At 40.6% G+C, this 17,704-nt stretch overlaps 1 protein-coding gene across 16 annotated transcripts in view; it reads left to right on the top strand.

Moving 5' to 3' along the window:
• Positions 1-17,704, top strand: part of ralgps2 (Ral GEF with PH domain and SH3 binding motif 2) — a 62,561-nt gene that overhangs the window by 3,510 nt on the left and 41,347 nt on the right. For 7 of the 16 annotated variants that reach the window (XM_011474361.4, XM_011474358.4, XM_020702608.3 and 4 more), the window contains exon 2: positions 16,453-16,547. The gene's annotated coding sequence lies outside the window, so the exon portion shown is untranslated. Of the gene's footprint in view, positions 1-752; positions 783-8,903; positions 8,928-12,244; positions 12,356-15,408; positions 16,198-16,452; positions 16,548-17,704 lie in introns of those variants that run through there. The other 9 variants (XM_078946253.1, XM_078946257.1, XM_078946256.1 and 6 more) reach the window with 5 other exon arrangements.

Here is a 17,704-nt window from a genome sequence, read left to right as displayed (position 1 = left end):
GTATGGGGGTCTTTTTTTGGCCAACATTTGATTTTTAGATATTATGTTATGTTACAAAATGGATTTAATTCCACTTAGTGCCTAAAGTTTTGTCAATTTAACCCAGTTCATCAAAAACATGTAAAGACAAAATCAACAAATAAGCTTCCAACGGTCCAGCAATCCCATTCAATCTATTGGTTCTTGATCATTTATGTTACAGCACAATGTTTGAAACAGTTAAGAAGATAAAACAGATGAAGTAAATAATTTAGAGGGGACTCAATCAGTTTATTGTCAAGAGGTCTTTTTTCCCCCCTCCAAAATGACGAATTTTTTAAATGAATTTTTTAAACCCAGCTAGATTTGTTATCACTGTTGGCCCGTGTGTTCAGACGCTCCTGTTCCCCGTTGTAGCTGGTTTCTCTGCCCATTTGTGGGAACCCTTTGAACAAACGTTGGCACTTGCAGCTAAAGCCATATGGTGGTTAGGTGTGCACCGATAGGGAGGAACCAGTGTTTTCACGGGTCTATCTTTTATGGTACCTGTGGGGGAATAAAGTCACAACACGGCCAACGTTCTAAAATTTATTGCAGACACGCTGAAACATTTGCAGTCCTTGTTGTCAGATGGTCAAGCAGAACTGTATCACAGAGGTTTATCTGCAGACATTTTCATGTTGACTGATATCCATAACTACCCTGTAATTCAATTATGTGTCAATACGATTATTGTGCAGGGATTATGCATCTCTTTTCTTTTCTCTTTGCAGGACTGTAAAACACCAGCTACACCATCAAATGTAGGTATAGTTATTATTAATGCGTTGACAATACAGATATTACTTAAATGGAAATGTAGGTTGCAGATTGAATCGCATATCTTGGTCAATCACACATTAAATCCTTCCTGCGGTTTAATTTGAAGAGCAGTTTGCTCTTTACAGCCCTTATTTGGTAAGAACACAAGACACCTCCACCTTGAGGGGTAGGCTAATCCCTAAGGCGCATCATGTACGTGGGCCCATCTGTTTGGTGTAAATGCTCTATCCAAGGCCTGCAAATGTGATTAGTTGGAGATTACATCTGTGTGTGTGAAATGAGACTCCCCTCTCATAAGCAGAGCCTCATGTTTACAAGAGTCTCGGATAAAACACTACATGGGGTTCTGCGTCATCGAGTGGAAACCCTGGGCTTTCTCGGGTCATTACATCACATCCTCTGCAGTTTATGTAATATATTGACAGAAGCTGCATGGATGTGTCTCTCATGTTAGATTGTAGCTGGGAATAAACAGACATCTTGCAACCTCAACCTGATTCCATTTTTATCCCTGAAGCTTTTTGGTGCGTTTGAAGCTTTTATTCTCCCCCTCTCTGTGTCACCTCCAAATAGTGCGGTTGCTCAGTTGCCAGGGTAACTTTATGCGTGCGTCTGGCACGTCAGTTCGGCACAGATGGAGCTGCGAAGTCACATGTCGTCACAATCTTCCTCTGATGCCTCTCCGTCTTTGGTTCAGTCGCTAAGCAGTTCAGTGTTCTGTTGTCTGCTTTATGTTGACACCACGAAAGCAGTCCAACATGAGGGGTTCAGCATTATACGGTGAAACCACCTATGATAATGTTGTGCACAATTGTGGGTCAGATAAAGGCCCACTAAGGTGCTTCTAGTGTTGCTTCTTGAAGTAGGTGTTGTGGATACAAGCCTGACTGGCAGCTGATTAGCTGAACATGTGCATGACTGTGTGCAAATGTGCGAGGAGATAAAAGACAGGAATAACGCATGATTTCACCTCAGAAATCTCAGAGGAGGAAGCCAGATTTTATTATTTAGTTTGGAAAGCTTTTTTTTTTTGTGTGTAATACAGAGAACCACTTTTGAGGAAGTAATGCAAAAGTGTCTGCAGGCCATGTGGTTCCGGCTGTGTTGTAATCGCAGCCTTTGTGTAGAAGTAGCAGACAGAGGCAGGACACAATGTTGTCACAGACTGGACAGAAAGAACTAGTATGACTGATGGGCAAATCTTTCATAGGCGTACACTCTCTGTCCAAGTTGGCATGCAGTATTTGAAAGAGGCCTGGAGCTTTCAGCCTGATATTTATGGCCTGATGAGTGTTTCATGCATGAAAGATTGCAGTCACCGAGCTGCTTTTCTCTTGAATTCCCTTGTCTTTTTTTTTTTTGGAGGATCTAAGGCTGCTTCAGTCGAGTCTTATTCCATTCTTGCAACTATCAGCACTCTACGTTTCATGTGACATACATTTATTTTGGTACACTACAACCTTCTTTGCCTTCTGTCCTGGTTTTCACTCTTGTATGTTCTTGACATTTGTGATTTGTTGATTTGTCATGACCTAAATCTTTATTTTAAACTTCAAAAGTTGGGGTATTTCAGGTTTTGGTACAGAGTTATAAGTTGGAATTGATTGGACACACAAACGTCTAGTAGTTTACAGTAAAATGATGCTGTGTTGTAAACTGATCTTCTGAATCAGAAGGCAGATCTACCCCGATCTTCTTTAACGACTCTTTGCTGTGACTGCCTTTCGTTCTGTAGAAAAACATGAGCTGGTGTTTGTGTCTTCTCAGCCTCTCTGTCATCAATAGGAAACTGAAATTCAATTCTATAAATGACTGTTCCACAAATGTAGGTGTATTTCAAATTGTGTCATAAAAACTATGTAGATGTGGTAAACTTCAATTGTTGATAACCTTGGTATCCCCACTGATTTACACTGGTGGTTTGACAAAGATTTTTTACTCCAGATGCCTTTCCGACAACCTTGTACTTGTTCCGGGCTGGGGACTGGTACAGGGAGACCCAGACTTTGTCCCCTTTGTAGCTACATAGTTTGGTAGTAGCGTGAAAGGTCTGGTAAACCTAAGTGTCTTCCCTTTTTTCATCCACCTCGGCCCTTAGAGCCTCTAACCGACTGGACTACTGGTAGTCCTGGTAATCAGCAAAAGCCTTAGTAGCCGCTGTTACATGCGCAATATATCTTGATCGGATCAATGGCCGGATTAAAATTCAACCGTTTACATGGGCCCAGAAAAACTTTTTCCGATTAGAAAGAAGGTTCACATGGTCACACTTTTGTTCGGAATAAATCATTTGGGCATGCAAAGTAGTGTTGAAAATACCTGGAGAGGAAATGAGTCCCGCTTTAAACAAACCGAGATGCCACATACATCTGTGCGGCAGCTCTGTAATAGACGAGATGATCTTCTTGTCACCTTGAGTGACATGTGTTTTTGTAAAAGTGCTATATAAATAAAGGTTTATTTGATTTAATTCTGAATATGCTTTTATTAATGTTAAGAATATTATGAAGCGCCTGTTCGCTCATCATTTTATTTTTAATCCGTGTGGTCATTGCTTTTTTGTGTGGAAGAACAGAGCTGCAAAGAGCCAGGGTTAGAAGTGGGTTAACATGCGCTAACAACATTAGCCTTGTTTGATGAACACAAAATCCATGCGGGAAATGCCGCAATCTGCATCTTGGCTGCACGTAAATATGTGGGAATAACATCAGCCTTTATTTTGTCGGGACACGACTGGAAACACAAATCCACGCGATTGTTTGAACGGTTTCTAAGGACTGAGCGGCCTTTCTGTTCTGAAAAATTCACACACCGCCCAAAAAGCACCACTGCCCTATCCGCAAACACAAATGTATAAGTCCAGCTGCTCTGCTTACAAACACTGTTCACTCCGTCTAATTTCTAACAATCAGATTCCAGACAAGCACCTTCCACGTGAACAGCCCTCATGACCCTCTGAGCGGTCTGCAGGATTGGGGGAGTTGAAAAAAGAAAAAATCCCTTTGACACGCCTGCGTTTCACCTGCTTCAAGTGTTCGCAACAACCTGTCACTCTCACCTTGCCCATAGAAGCATATTTACACAAAAAATTAATTATTCAATCAATCAATTAATATTAAAACTCTTTTGTAGTTTTGCTCTGCGGGCTCACTGAGCGGTCTATGACCTTGCTATTTCTTACGGCCCACCTGCTTGCCCGTACAGGTTTACCCATTTTTCTCAATCCTGCACTGATACGACTTTCTAGATTTGACTATTTAGCTGTAAGGGCAGTTGTGATTAAGGTGAAAGATGTCTAAAAAACTACAGTGGCTTGAGGTCTGAGGAATGGAATTCTCTTCGATCTTCTATTTCATAGATTATATATTTGGAAACCTAATGTTTAAAGTTGAAATTAAAAATGTAAATGAAGGTTCTCATCCAGGTGACATCATCTTGAAGTTGAATCATGGGGAATCAAGATGCCATGATTGAACTTTACATTGAAATTAAAGCTTGACTATTGAAATGCATTTCTAAAGGAGATGTAAGGATGGGTGAGTAGAAAAGTATGTAGCTTTCAGTTTGATCCAGAGTTGGCCAAATACAAAATCTGAATCAAATGGCTCATTTTCTGGTCGATTACCAAAAATATTACAACCCACGTAGAAATAGTGAGAGCTCAGAAAGCTGCCAATCATTCAACTATGTGGTCTGCAGAGGCGAGTGGTAACGGTGTGTGCTGGTGAATGGTTTGAACACTGCGAGTACAGTAGTCCAGCTTGAGTCGCATGTTATTTTTCTTTGCATTTCCTCAACTCAATATGGTTAGGCCTCACTTCAGTCAGATAATAGAGCTGACAGAACTTTTGTCATCAAAGTGTCACCAAATTACTTATTTTACAAAAGGCCACCCGTCAGTTCTTAAGCAACAAAAAGAGGATTTTATTCCGTCCAAGTCTGATTTGGGTAACCTCAACCTGACTTTTTTCATTCATTCATCTTCTAAACCCGTTTTGTCCCTTTCGGGGTCACAGGGCTGTTGGAGCCTATCCCGACCACTCGTGGGCGAAGGCAGGGGACATCCTGGACACATTGCCAATCACACACCCATGCACGCTCACTTTCACATCTAGGGACAATTTAGAGTAACCAATTAAACCTGACTTAACTTATTAAATTGCAGTTCATGGCTTGTAAGGAAATTAATGCTTTATTCTCTATCAATGTCTGCCTCTTGCACATAAAACAACAGAAAGAGGCCTTTTCACTTTTTCCAAAGGTCACATCAACGGTCCCTTAGCGGTATTAAGATAGTATCTGTCACAAGTTGCACGATGGCTCCACTACGCAGGATCACTGTGTGTACACTGGTATGTAGAGTAAACTCTGTTGAGACTGTTGTGCCATTCTGCTCTGCAAATTATGAGTGAAAATGAAGGGAGTATAAACAGGCAGGCGCCTCACCCTTCCACTTCCCCGCCGACTGTCCTGATCCATCAGCCTGTATCAGTTCTGGCAAGAAGTCGTTGTGACCCCTCAGCCTCATCTCTCTGTCTGAGACTGAGTGGTTTGGCGAGAGCACAAGACTCTAAAGCTGAGCCTTGGATTTGTCATGGAAACTTGTAAACTCTGTCCTGAACTCAGCTGAGGACAATGCATCATAAACAGACAACTACAACTCCATCTCATTCCCCTTTGAGCTGCTTCCTTTCGCTTATTCCTGCTCCCAGTGTTCCCTAATCTCCGCCAGGGTGATTTGAATGAACATTATAAAAACCAAAGCACACCCTGAATAAAAGCTTTTATCGTCCTCTCCACCTGGAAAAACTGCCACTTGTGACTATTGAGCACCTTTTTGAAGATCTGGGGAGGATTCCTATCTTAGGCAGACGCTTCTGTTTCCCATCTGAAAGGCTTCTTTTCAGAGCTGTGAGACTGAACTTCCTGTCGCCTCACTTGGCTTTTCCCATAGGTTTGAGTCTAGACTTGCAGATAGACTTGTATGTGCACGTCTGCAATTACACTCAACATCACCAATTGTTTATGTGAGAACCAAGTGCTTTCGTCCTGATCAGTTTTTTTTATTTGCAAAGTTTTGGCTTCATGATGTTTGTATTTTTTCTAAATGTTGCATCGTTTTTTTTAACTGCTTAATTGATGTAAAAGATTAGAAATGCGAAAGGGGGGGGAGGGGGTAACATTGCGGTTGGGAGGGTCTTTCCTATTTTTAGTCGAGCAGTGGATGTTTAGTAGCAAAAGGGTCACATCTGCTGCTGTCCTTTGAGAGGACAGAGGCTTGAGCTTTTGCAATGCTGCTTCTGAATTTGCATCGACGCTCTGCGGCGCGCGCCGTTCCGTCAAGAGGAGGATCGGAAGAGGAGGTGTGAGGGGCTCTTTCAGAGGAGAAGAGGGGGTGGAAATGGAAAGGATACAGCTGTTTCTCGGCTCTCAGCTGTTGCAGTGCAGGTCCAGTTTGTCCTGTTCCTTTCGCGCACACCCTGACTCACAGAAGTACACACTGTAACGTGTTCCTGCCTGACACGAGGATGAAAGAATCATTGTTTTCTGGCTGCTATCTGGTGGGATTAATAACTACTCCCCAGTTTTGGTAACAAAAGCGGACAGGGCCGAGTCTGTGAAATCAGAACCGCTCTTTGTCTCTTTGCCTTTTTTGTTTTACTCTGTGTTATCTGTTATTTCCCCTTCCTCTTCATCATTGTTTATACCTTCTGATATCTAACTTTGGTGAGCTTTTAGACCCAACAGCTGTTTATAAGTCACAGGAGCCAAAAAAAAGCACAATAAAGAAAAAAACTTACAAAAAAAAGACTGAATGATCTCTTGAACACAGATATCCATCCATCCATCCATCCATCCATCCATCCATCCATCCATCCATCCATCCATCCATCCATCCATCCATCCATCCATCCATCCATCCATCCATCCCTGGGTTCATGAAATCATTCAGTCTTTTTTTTAAAGTTTTTTTCTTCTTTATTGTGCTTATTTTTTTAACCATATATATTTTTTTTAATTTTACAGCGAAGTTTACCTTCTGCAGGAGCTGCGTCTGAGGGTTTTAGCTATACTTCCATGTCTCTGTAACCCAATTAGACGACTTGCTGTCCCGCATTAGTCCTTGGAAGAAAAAAATAAAAACAAGAATGATGATGTCTCAAGGCAAATAATAAAAATATAAAGTTCAGGAAGAAAACAATCACATCCTCCTCCATGTTTGTTTTTGGCTGGCGCCTCTTCTTCTGCATTAACTGTCAGTAGCAAATACTAATACACACACCTACATTGCCCTCTAGCTGTTGTTAGTGGGACAATAACGAATGTATGAGCCAAGATATATTTTTAAATATTTCCAGGTAAGTCGTACACCTGGCTAAACTATGCAAAAATAAAATGCAAGGTATAATCCAACATATATGGTATCTAGTTCTTTTTACTTTTTAACTGACGCTTAGCGCAGTTATGAGAATATTTTTTTTTCACCTCTTTGTCTCCTGTCTAGAGATTACTCTTTTTTTCCTTCTTTTTGTAGCATCATGTACCATTTCCAGTTGTTGTTTTCAGTTTCGAAGAGGTTTACATGCAGACGCGTGTCATGTCAGTGGAAGTCAGGCGTGTAGTAACCCGTCTCTGTTTTTCACTGAAAGCTTGTGTTTAGCTGTTGTCTCACTCTTGCCCAGTAAGCAGATCGCATGGCTAGAATTATGTGCAAAAACATGTTTAAAGTGAGGACCACTGGGTTTTAATTTCTATTATTTAAACCTTTTTCTTTTTCTTTTAGCAAACTAACCCAGGGCGGGCGGGCAGGGGGGAACAAGGAGTATTCCTTAAATGGCAGCAAACTGATTGCATCTGAGATGAAACAAGTGATTTACTGCACAAATGTAAAAAGTATGTTTTTGTCTCTGGTGGGACCAATTCTATACAGCCATTGTTTAAGTCTCCTCCTTATCCAGTTTCCTGTGTCTGTTTATTCAGTTTGTCATGTATAGAAAGAAAGTATTGTTGCACCAGAATTATGTATTGTTGGATTGCGGCACGTAGTGTCTGTTAAAAACAGTAAAAAAAAAGTCTTGCAGCCCTAAACAAATGTTCCATGGAAGAGTGTAGTTTTGTTTTATCTGTTGACATCATTTTCCCCCCTTTGGTTTCATGTGTTTTTGTGTTTCCATAACCTTCCTAATTCCAATAAAAAACGGCCCATTTACGTGTAAAATCTACACATATGTGGTTCAATCTTTCTTATTGTGGATAAGATTCTTCCAGGTACCTTTTAGCCAATGTCAGTAAACTGTTCGCACTTTTATTCTCCAGAAGTCAGCCAACGTATCTACTTTGTGATGTCAAAACATAATAGCATCAACTCTAATTAATATCCATTATAGGGCTGCACGATATGAGGAAAACTCGCGATATGCGATATTGGTAATTAATATTGCGATAACGATATAAATTGCGGTATATAAACAAATAGCAAAAAAAACAAAAACATCATTTCCATTTCACTGCAACAGTTTAAAAATTATACTCCAAATGACCCTTGTCGACATAGGAGGCAAACATCAAACATAAAAGGGCTCATCTGATTGATCAAAAACGTGAACGGGTCCTTCTGATTGGTTAAATACATAAAGGGATTTATTTCATTTTTTCAATATTTCAAGCTGCCATGAGTTTGTTTTAGCACATATAAGGTAATCATTTATTGCGATTTTCGCCGTCTTTTGCGGTATGCATATTGCACAGCTTGATTTCGCGATAACGATAAATTTGCGGTATATTGTGCAGGCCTAATCCATTACCATGTCAGAGATTTGGTAAACGATACATAAGAGCTGGCTGCCAGAATACTTAATTGATTAATTTTTATGTTTTTTTTTCCAAATTATTTTTATTTCATTTTAATTACATTTCAAATCCGATTTTTATTTTTTATTTTAAAGGTGTATTCAGACCGGACACATTTGGTCCTCTTTAAGTGAACCTGAGGACGTTTTCCCTTATATTTCAGAACACATTTTCAGTCTGAATACGCCCAAGCGGACCCTGGTTCTGCCTCTAAAGGATGATGGGAAGTTAGTGCAGCCTCATCCCGCGGCGACAGTCCCGCCCACAACTCGGAGGTGAATTTCTGATGAACTACTGCCACTCTGCAGAAACTGTGTTCTAGGAAAAACGACACAAATTTTTCAATTTTGCCTTAAAATAACACAATCCCAAATAAAAAAACGCTTTTAAAATTTTAACAGGATTTCATAAGTTATAGTGTTTATATATGCCAACATGTTCTGCATTGTCCTTAAATGAACATTCAAAATATTGCTGCCCATTTAAACCACTTTGTGGAAGCTGAATACCGGTTTCTCTTCAATAATGTTCTGACTAAAGTAGAACCGCAGACGGGAAGCAACATTTGTGTCTTCTGTATTTTAGATCTGCATGTTAGAAAGCCCTGTTTGCAGGCTGGAAATCTGACCTCTTTTCACTTTGGGGCTGAGATTTATTTTTCTTTTTTTTTTTTGTGCCATGGTGCTAGCAGCTACCCATTCAAGCATTTCAACACTTTAATAACAGTCCAGTGTTTCTCTTATAGATGATATTTTCACAAGATTGCAGGTCAGAAACTTTGCAGCCTTTCATCTTGAAGCATATCACTTCATCAGACATGGTTGTTAAACAGAGCCGCCAAGTTTGGTATTCCCTATCCTTTTGTTCCACTTCAAAGGCTCTTCTGCTAATTATTGCTAGCATATCCCATTATTAAAGCTTTCAAGCTGAAAACATCTAACAGGTGTTTTTTAAAGCAGAAAATGCTTTAAATGTGACTCTAAGTACCGCGTGTGAAAAACATTATCCGAAAGAACAATGTCCCACATTTTGGAGTGGACAGGTGGGGTAAATAAAGAGTCCCAGCTTTGAATCTGCTTTATGTCTTTACGCTCGTTGAGCAATCATTGAACCGCTCGTCTGTCCAAGTTAAATCGCTCATGTTAACAGTGGACCGGTACGCCGTTCCACTTTCAACCCGCTCGCTCCGCTCTATCTTGTTGACATACTTGTGCATTCTTTCGCTTTTCTCCCACTTATCATTGTTGCAGTTTATCTGTCACATCTGACATGCACTGCTGATTGTAGCCTTAGGGAGTCTTGCTTAGTTTCCATTAGATTATTTAATAACTGTGTGTAAAACTTGTGCCAGTCCACAGAGACTCATAGAGGAAGACATCGAGATCATATCGGTTTCCTCTAAACATTACTACTCTGACTGACTGCTCTGTTGCCCTCTATTGTTAGACCACCCTCCCCTCAGTAATAGTCCGTGCAGGGAATGACCACAAACAGTGCTGCTGCCAGCATTTCCTCTGCTTTTCTCCCACTCATCTGTCGTCACTCGGTTGGTCACCCAGGCCTCAGCGGTAGGGTTTTACTTGAATTAGGGCGCCTGCCCTAATTGGGCCCTAATTGCACCTCACTTGGGCCACAAGTCAGCCCAAAGCTGGTACGCAGTAAAAAAGACAGGCATGTGCTCTGCCTGCACCATGGCAGCCTTCTCCTGCAAGGTCCTGGCACTTTATTCTGACACGGCTTGGCACCAGGGTCTCTTTCCGGTGTAGTTGATAGATAAGCAGAAAGTGATTTATTTATTTATTTTTTATTAGCACTTGTAGTGTTACTCAATTCAATGGCTGCTCTAAGCTGTAGATTACACGTGGTCATACGTGACCTTTCCATGTCTACTACAGTTGTATATGCGCACGGTTTTTGTATGCCGTGTGAAGCCTAAACTATTATCAATGTGAAATCTGAGTTGGAAAAATTAACAGTGTGTTCAAAATGAAAAACATGAATTTCACATGAAAGAAATCCATTTCCTGAAATGAAGTTTTGTTATTTTAACACTTTTAAACAAATCTTTGGCCCAATTGTTATTATTATTTTTAAATATTCATCAGAATAGTTTAGTTTAATGTTTGAGTGTCTTAAATGCTGCATGTGTGCAGAAAAGATGTAGATTATGCTTTTATAGCAGGTTTGTTTACTTTATGGTTACCCTATTAACTAAACACTCCCTTCCGACAACAAAGGGAGAGTTTTTATGACTTTTTGAGCAACAAGCAGCACCATCTGTTTTAATTTGAATTCAGTTTTTATAATATTTCTTTACAGTCTCTCTTTAGCAGGGTTCCTATTTTTCAAATGCAGATTAAAAAATGGAGAAATCTGCAAAATTTCAAGAGAGGCATGTTTAGATGGCTTGGGTTAGTTCCTTCAAAGGTTTTTCAGTATTTTGGGAACATAATGCTGTACTTGTGGAGTAGAACTAGTGACTTAATTGAATGAATGTAGGTATTGCCTTCATTGTCATTGCAACAATTACAAGTACAATGAAATTGCCCTTTGCTGCATTTTTCTGCTTATGTGGACAAATATGCAGTGAGGGAAAAAAGTACTTGTCAAGTATCTCACTTAAAAAGATGAGAGGTCTGTATTGCTCATCATAGCTGCTCTTCAACTGTGAGAAACACAACGTGGAAAAATAATTCAGGAAATTGCATTGTCTGAATGTTAAAACATTTGTATTATGTTGCACATGATTGATGAATTTGGCCATTAACAAAAGTTCTTCTCAATATGTTCATATAGGTTTTCACCAGGTTTGCTGTAGTTGCTATTTTGGTCCATTCGTCCCTGCAGATTTTCTTAAACGCTTGGATGTTTTGGAGGTTTTGCTGGGCGACACGGACTTTGAACTTCCTCCCCAGATTCTCTGTTGGATTGAGGTCCAGAGACAAGCTAGGCCACTCCAGAACCTTAAAACAAAGCCACTTCTTTGTTGCCGTGGTGATGTGTTTGGGACTATTGTCATGCTGGAAGATCCAGTCATGTTTCATAGTCGATACTCTCACTAATGGTAGGAAGTTTTATTCTTAATCATACTATACATGACCTCATTATCCTTTCCTTAATACGGACCAGTTGTCCTATCCCTTCTGCAATAAAATAAATAAATAAAACGCCCCCAAACCATGATGTTTTAGCCCCCATGCTTCACAATGGATCTTGTGTTTTTGGGATGGAACTCAGCATTCTTCGTTCTTCAAACACAGCAAGTGTTGTCTACATCAAAGACTTTCATTTTGGTCTCGTCTGATCACATGAGCTCCCAACCCTCCTCTGGATCATACAGTTGGTTTCAGGAGAACTTTAGACTAGTTTGGACATGTGCTGGTTGACACAGGGAGACCTTTGGAGCTCTGGAGTATTTGAACTTATGTCAACATAGCGGGTTGCTTACTACAGTAACCTTTGTTACAGTAGTTCCAGCTCTCTTCAAGTCATTGGTCAGTTCTGAGTTGCGGAGTTCTGGGCTGTTTTCCTAATTGTTCAAACCATTTGTACCCACCTGGTGAATCTTGCCTGGAGCTCCAGGTGGAGGGAGATTGTCAGTGATCTTGTAGTTCTTCAATTTTCTAATAATTGTTCCAATAGCTGATCTCTTCTCTCCAAGGTGCTTCCTATTGTAGATTGGTGTGTCCTAGTCTTCGTTCAGGTGAGCAATCCTGTCTCTGGTTTCCACAGACAGCTCTTCGGTCTTGGTCATGGTGGAGAGGTTACAGTCTGACTGGTTAAGGGTGTGGACAGGTGTCTTTTATACAGATAACCAGTTCAATAATTCATACAGTTAACAAGTAGAAGACAGAAGAAGTAACTATTCTGTGAGGGACAGAATTCTTGTTTGTTTGTTGGAGCTAAATACTTATTTTTGGTATCATTATACAAATGGATTAATCAAAAACACAAATTTCCTGGATTTATTTTGTCAAACATTCGGTCTCACTTGAAGTGTATCTATGATGAACATTACAGACCAAACTCCTCGTTTAAATGGGACATCTTGTAGAATTAGTGATGGACAAATCATTTTCTGCCTTGCTGTATATTCTTCTGATCCAGCTAGTCTGAACCGTCATGTTACAATCCTCTTATGGACCTCTAACAGCCTGATCATCAGCGGTATGTTAAGTGAAAGAGTGGAGGGTCTGTTTGTCATGTTCCCTCAACAACAACTCAGAATGAACACACAGTTGGACGACAGCCCTACCCTTTCTGCGTGCACTCACACACACACACACCACTATCACTCTCCAGGCACTGCCACCAAATCCTGTTTGAACATCTAACCTGCTGAGTGACAGCACTAAATATTGACATGCTGGGACAATCTGCTGTTACAGTGTGTTCACATACCTTGATTGATCAGCCTCAACGGAGCAACATGAGAACCTGTACTCAGTCTTTCGTGATGCTGCATCGCAGAAACACTAAAGACTTGGAATGAAATAATTAACAAGCCCAATAAATATTTAAACCAAACAGGAAACTGATATTGTCTTTATGACTGCATTTTATTTTTTAAAAGCAAATCTTTCTTTGAAATGTTGCATGCTGCCCAAATCAACATAAAGATTTGTCTCTGACTTTTACACGACTTTAGATCCATTATACAAACAGCGGAACAAAAATATTGAATGGTAAGACTTCTTCAAAGTTTATCTTATGTGATGTAAACAGGAGATGGAGGCACTAGCTCCGTGAGCTGTCACATCCCTCACTGCTCGACGCAACACACTGACCCACTTTGACTCGTTGACCTTGCTGAATTTGCAGAATGCATTTTAAATGCCCCAAGCTCTCCCTGTACCTGACAAGCCTACGAGAATGGCTGTGCTGAGAAAGCGACAAAGAAGAGGTGATGAAAAGCTTTTCCTTCCGGGCAGGAGATCGATAAAGGAAAAGCACCGTTTTCAACGGACTGACTCCATGTGGTTTATCACAAAACGACCTACTGTGAACAAAAGGGCAAGACGTGTGATTGACACGCAGGGGGCGAGACATTCATGAGGCTGGCAGAGAGGTTGTGGGCTCAACCACTGCGTTGATGCTACATGCTAAAAATCATGTCTGATCCTCAGTTTACAGTCTGGTATTTGTTCCTAATCACATTCCTACCTCTCAACACTCGGAGGCATCGTGTGGCCATTCATGTGTGAAATCTCATGCTTCCAGATACAGGGAAGCTGTAGCGTTTTAAAACCCAAGTGAAGTTTGTTTGTAAGAGTGCATTCATGTGTCTAATGCTAACAGCTGTCTGCTGTGTACAGGACCATCTGGGAAGCACTGTAGTCGGGGCTGCACTGTGGTGTAGTAGTTAGTAGTGCCGCTTCACAGTGAGAAGGCCCTGGTTTGAACCTCAGCTGGAGGCTTTCTGGAGTTTGCATGTTCCCCTCATGCTTGTGTGAGTTTCCTTTGGAAATACCAGAATGGTGCTTCATAAGTTGATTTTTTGTTTTGTTTTGAATTGTCCTTCAGTGGTGAAGGGGTTTGTGTTCTATGATGGACTGGCAGCCTATCCAGGGTATACTTTGCCTTTGCTTTAAAGTAGGCCCCATAAAACTCCCATGACCCAGAACAATGAATCCAAAACTGAAACAGCTGCCGTTTCCCTTCCTTTGAAAACGGATCGGACAGTTTTAGACCCTTTTTTGCCTCTCAGTTTCATCCTTAATAGGATCAATAATCCATGCTTCCAGCTCTTAGGTATTATAATTAATGTTTGCTGCACTCTTGAATAGCAAGTGATGATTAATTGATAACTCTCTAAATAAGCCAATAGACTAACTGATCCGGCTATGATTAAAAGAGCTTCAGTACAATTTAAAGACACACCCAACACATACAAAAACTGGGGTTATAAAGTTTTTAACATGTTCTTGTGGCCTTTTTCTGATGATGGAGGACATTTTTAAAGAAAAGTTTTAAATTACATTTTTTAAGTATTTCTTTATTCAAATCCGCTCCTTTCTGATGCATCCACGTGTAGACGACTAGATGCATGGATGCCTTTTCTTCATCCGAGTTGGCATCTGGTTGAAACCTGCACAGCTGGATAGCTCCAATATTGCTTGCTATTTTTGCTGCACCGCTAATGTTAGGGACAAATGTGTGATGGGAAGTTTGGGCGGGCTTACTCAAACAGTCTCGCCTGCAATTCAGAGGCAAATTTCGAATGAACTCCTGCCACTTTGCAGAAATTGTGTCCGAGGAAAAGGACCTGGTTATTTGGATTTTCGCAAAAATGGGCATAATCATAATTAAAAGACCCCAAGAATGCTTTTACAACACAACAAAAGATTATTGGGGTGGGACTTGGAATATACAAGTTTATTAAGAATGTTAATCCAGAAAATATAAAGAAAAATGAAGAAGGATGGGGAGAGGAAGGAGGGCAGAGGATGTACTTTCATGGAGGTGGTGGAGACCTGCTTTCAGGGCCACCTGAGACGGCAGCACAAACTGCCGCAGCAGGATGTGCGCTGCATGCACACACACATGCAGGCGTGTGTCTGAAGAGCCCCGGGCTTTCTCCGCATGTAGGTGTGTGTGGACTGCAGTATGTGCAGTCCACACACACCTACATGCAGAGAAAGCCCAGGCTTGAGCCTGAATAGAGGGAGGAACAGCGTGATTCACAGCACCTGCCTTGGACTGTATTGAGTCACTCGCAGCTTAGCGACACATGCCCTTCTGCAAGCACCAGCATGACTGGCTTTACCTTCAGTCGTCCTGCCTGCTTCTCTGTTTTCTCTCCTAATTCCCATCTTGTTCTCCTTGAGATTGATTCTTTTCTGTAGTAAAGCCCGGTCGGCTCATGTATTTGTTCCTCTCAAATACTGACCTGTATCTCATCACCGCGAACATTGTTTCGTGTCAACTGGACCTTGGACTTCACAAAACATTCCAGCTCAGTTCCTTCTCGGAGGAGCCAAGCAGAGGAGAGTTCTGCATCAGGATGAGTTCCTGTGATTGGATGAAGGAATCCACCACTCTGCTTTGAAAGGGCATAGCTGGAAGTGGGGTAAAGTTGGACGCAAACCCGATCAGAGTGACTGAGATCAAGACCGACAAGCAGCTCAAACAAAGTGAATGACGGCAAAGAAGCAGCAACCTGGCAACCTGCTTACCTGGAGCGGCTTATTCAGGGGATGGACACTTCACTGTATGACCATCCCAAAAGCTGTCTGGGCATAGTTTGAGACTTTTAGGTGGAATTTTTCATTTTTTGAAAGGACTTCTATCAATAGATTGCTAGAAATCCTTATCCAGTTTGTGCTTGTTTTTGAGGGTTTGTCCGATGGGATGATGATGATGATGATGACGTGGACAATGAGGAGATCTTAGCCCCTCCAAGAGAGCTAAAGGCTAACCCCCATCTGCCAGCAGGCAGGCTCAGAGACTATCTGGAAGGATAGTGAGACACCTACTGACTAATGTGAGGACTGTATTGTAGGAAGGAGATCGATATTACTATGAATATAGTGGACAACAATTGGTGTGAGTGAGTCACTTTTTAGTTCAAGCAAACTCAACGTAAATGCAACCTTAAGTTAAGTTAATCATATCCTTTCAATGTGGTCTTATTCTTCCAATTTTACATTGCATATCTTCACTCTTGAGTCCAAGAAAGTCTTAGGAAAAAAAAAAAACAATAACAAAAATGGATAACGGTTACATATGGCTGTGCCTTCACGGTTTTTATTCACATTTCCTACTTCCTTATTTTTCTTTCTTCCGTTGTTTCCCTTACAGATAACGGCAGCTGGAGACAGAAGGAGAGTCGGACAGGAATCCAGAACAATAGGCAACTTCACAGAAAGCACAATGCGAATCTGACACACATCTTTGTGAGTATGGCCTTGTTTCTGCAAGGACTCTTGTTCCTTTCGGGGATGCAAAGGTATTTGTGGAGTTGTTTGTGTGCCTGCAGAGTGGCATGCTAATCATTTGGAGTCACCCTGGGGGATGATTGCAGTTTGATACATCTCTTTTTTCTGTGAGCAAATACAGACTGTTTTGTTATTTGGAGTATTTGGTGAGAGAACATTTCTGACATAGTGGTATTTAAAGCATTCCTCATAATAAATCGTGGCAAATGTTTGGACTGCAAGTATAAAATCTGGTATTTCTGCAATAAGAAAAATCTTACTGAGAAAACAAGTATTTTCATTTTTGTTCAGCAGCACCTTTGATAATTTCAGGAGACAAACAGTCAGATAATTACAGATGTGGTATTTTCTAAACAACAGACTCAGACTTGTAAACTCAAATGAGGCGCTGCTTCCTGTACAATTACACTGCGCTGTCTAACAACATGAGAGGGATGGTGTCTTTAGTCTTAGAGAACGACTGCAGGAGACTGCTAATGGTTCCTGAAGCATGGCTTGTTAAAAGAGCCTGAAAGACTATTAGGCTCCATCTTTATTGTTAATTGTGTGACTGATGCTCACAGCAATGTCAGGATTTAGGACAAACAGCCCACTTTTCAACTGTATCCCTGCTTTTTTTGATGGCAGATTTCCTTGTTTTTCCATTGCTTGTATTTGGAAATGGTTTATATCAAGCAATCAAATCAAAAATAAAACTTAGCAAGTCGGACAAGATATATACACGCGCATACATCCACATCCACATGTAAATAATTCAATTATAGTTACTTTTAATCATAAATTTGCTCTTATACACACATGGCACATTAAAACCATTACTTATTGAGTTTGTGTAAAGAAGTTTAATTAATTGCTGGAAAAGACGTAGGGGAAAATAAACTTGGGTAATCCCACCCCTTCTTTTGCTTTACTTCACTTTTTTATTTTTAACAAAATTATTGTTTTCTGGTTTTTAACTTCGTATCGATGACAAAGATGAAGTGCATATTAATTACGTGAGAAGGCTTAACTTAATTTAATAATCACGTATCAAAATTAAATGCATGTCTGTCATTAGAAAAAAGTATTTCAGTATTGGAGAAATGGTTTTTACGAATTCCTCAATAGATAATCAT

Source organism: Oryzias latipes, chromosome 4, assembly GCF_053564925.1.
Source record: "Oryzias latipes strain Hd-rR chromosome 4, Olatipes_Hd-rR_3.1".
Lineage (NCBI taxonomy): Eukaryota > Metazoa > Chordata > Actinopteri > Beloniformes > Adrianichthyidae > Oryzias > Oryzias latipes.
The sequence above is the reverse complement of the archived record's forward strand: the minus strand, read 5'-3'. Positions and strand labels throughout refer to the sequence as shown.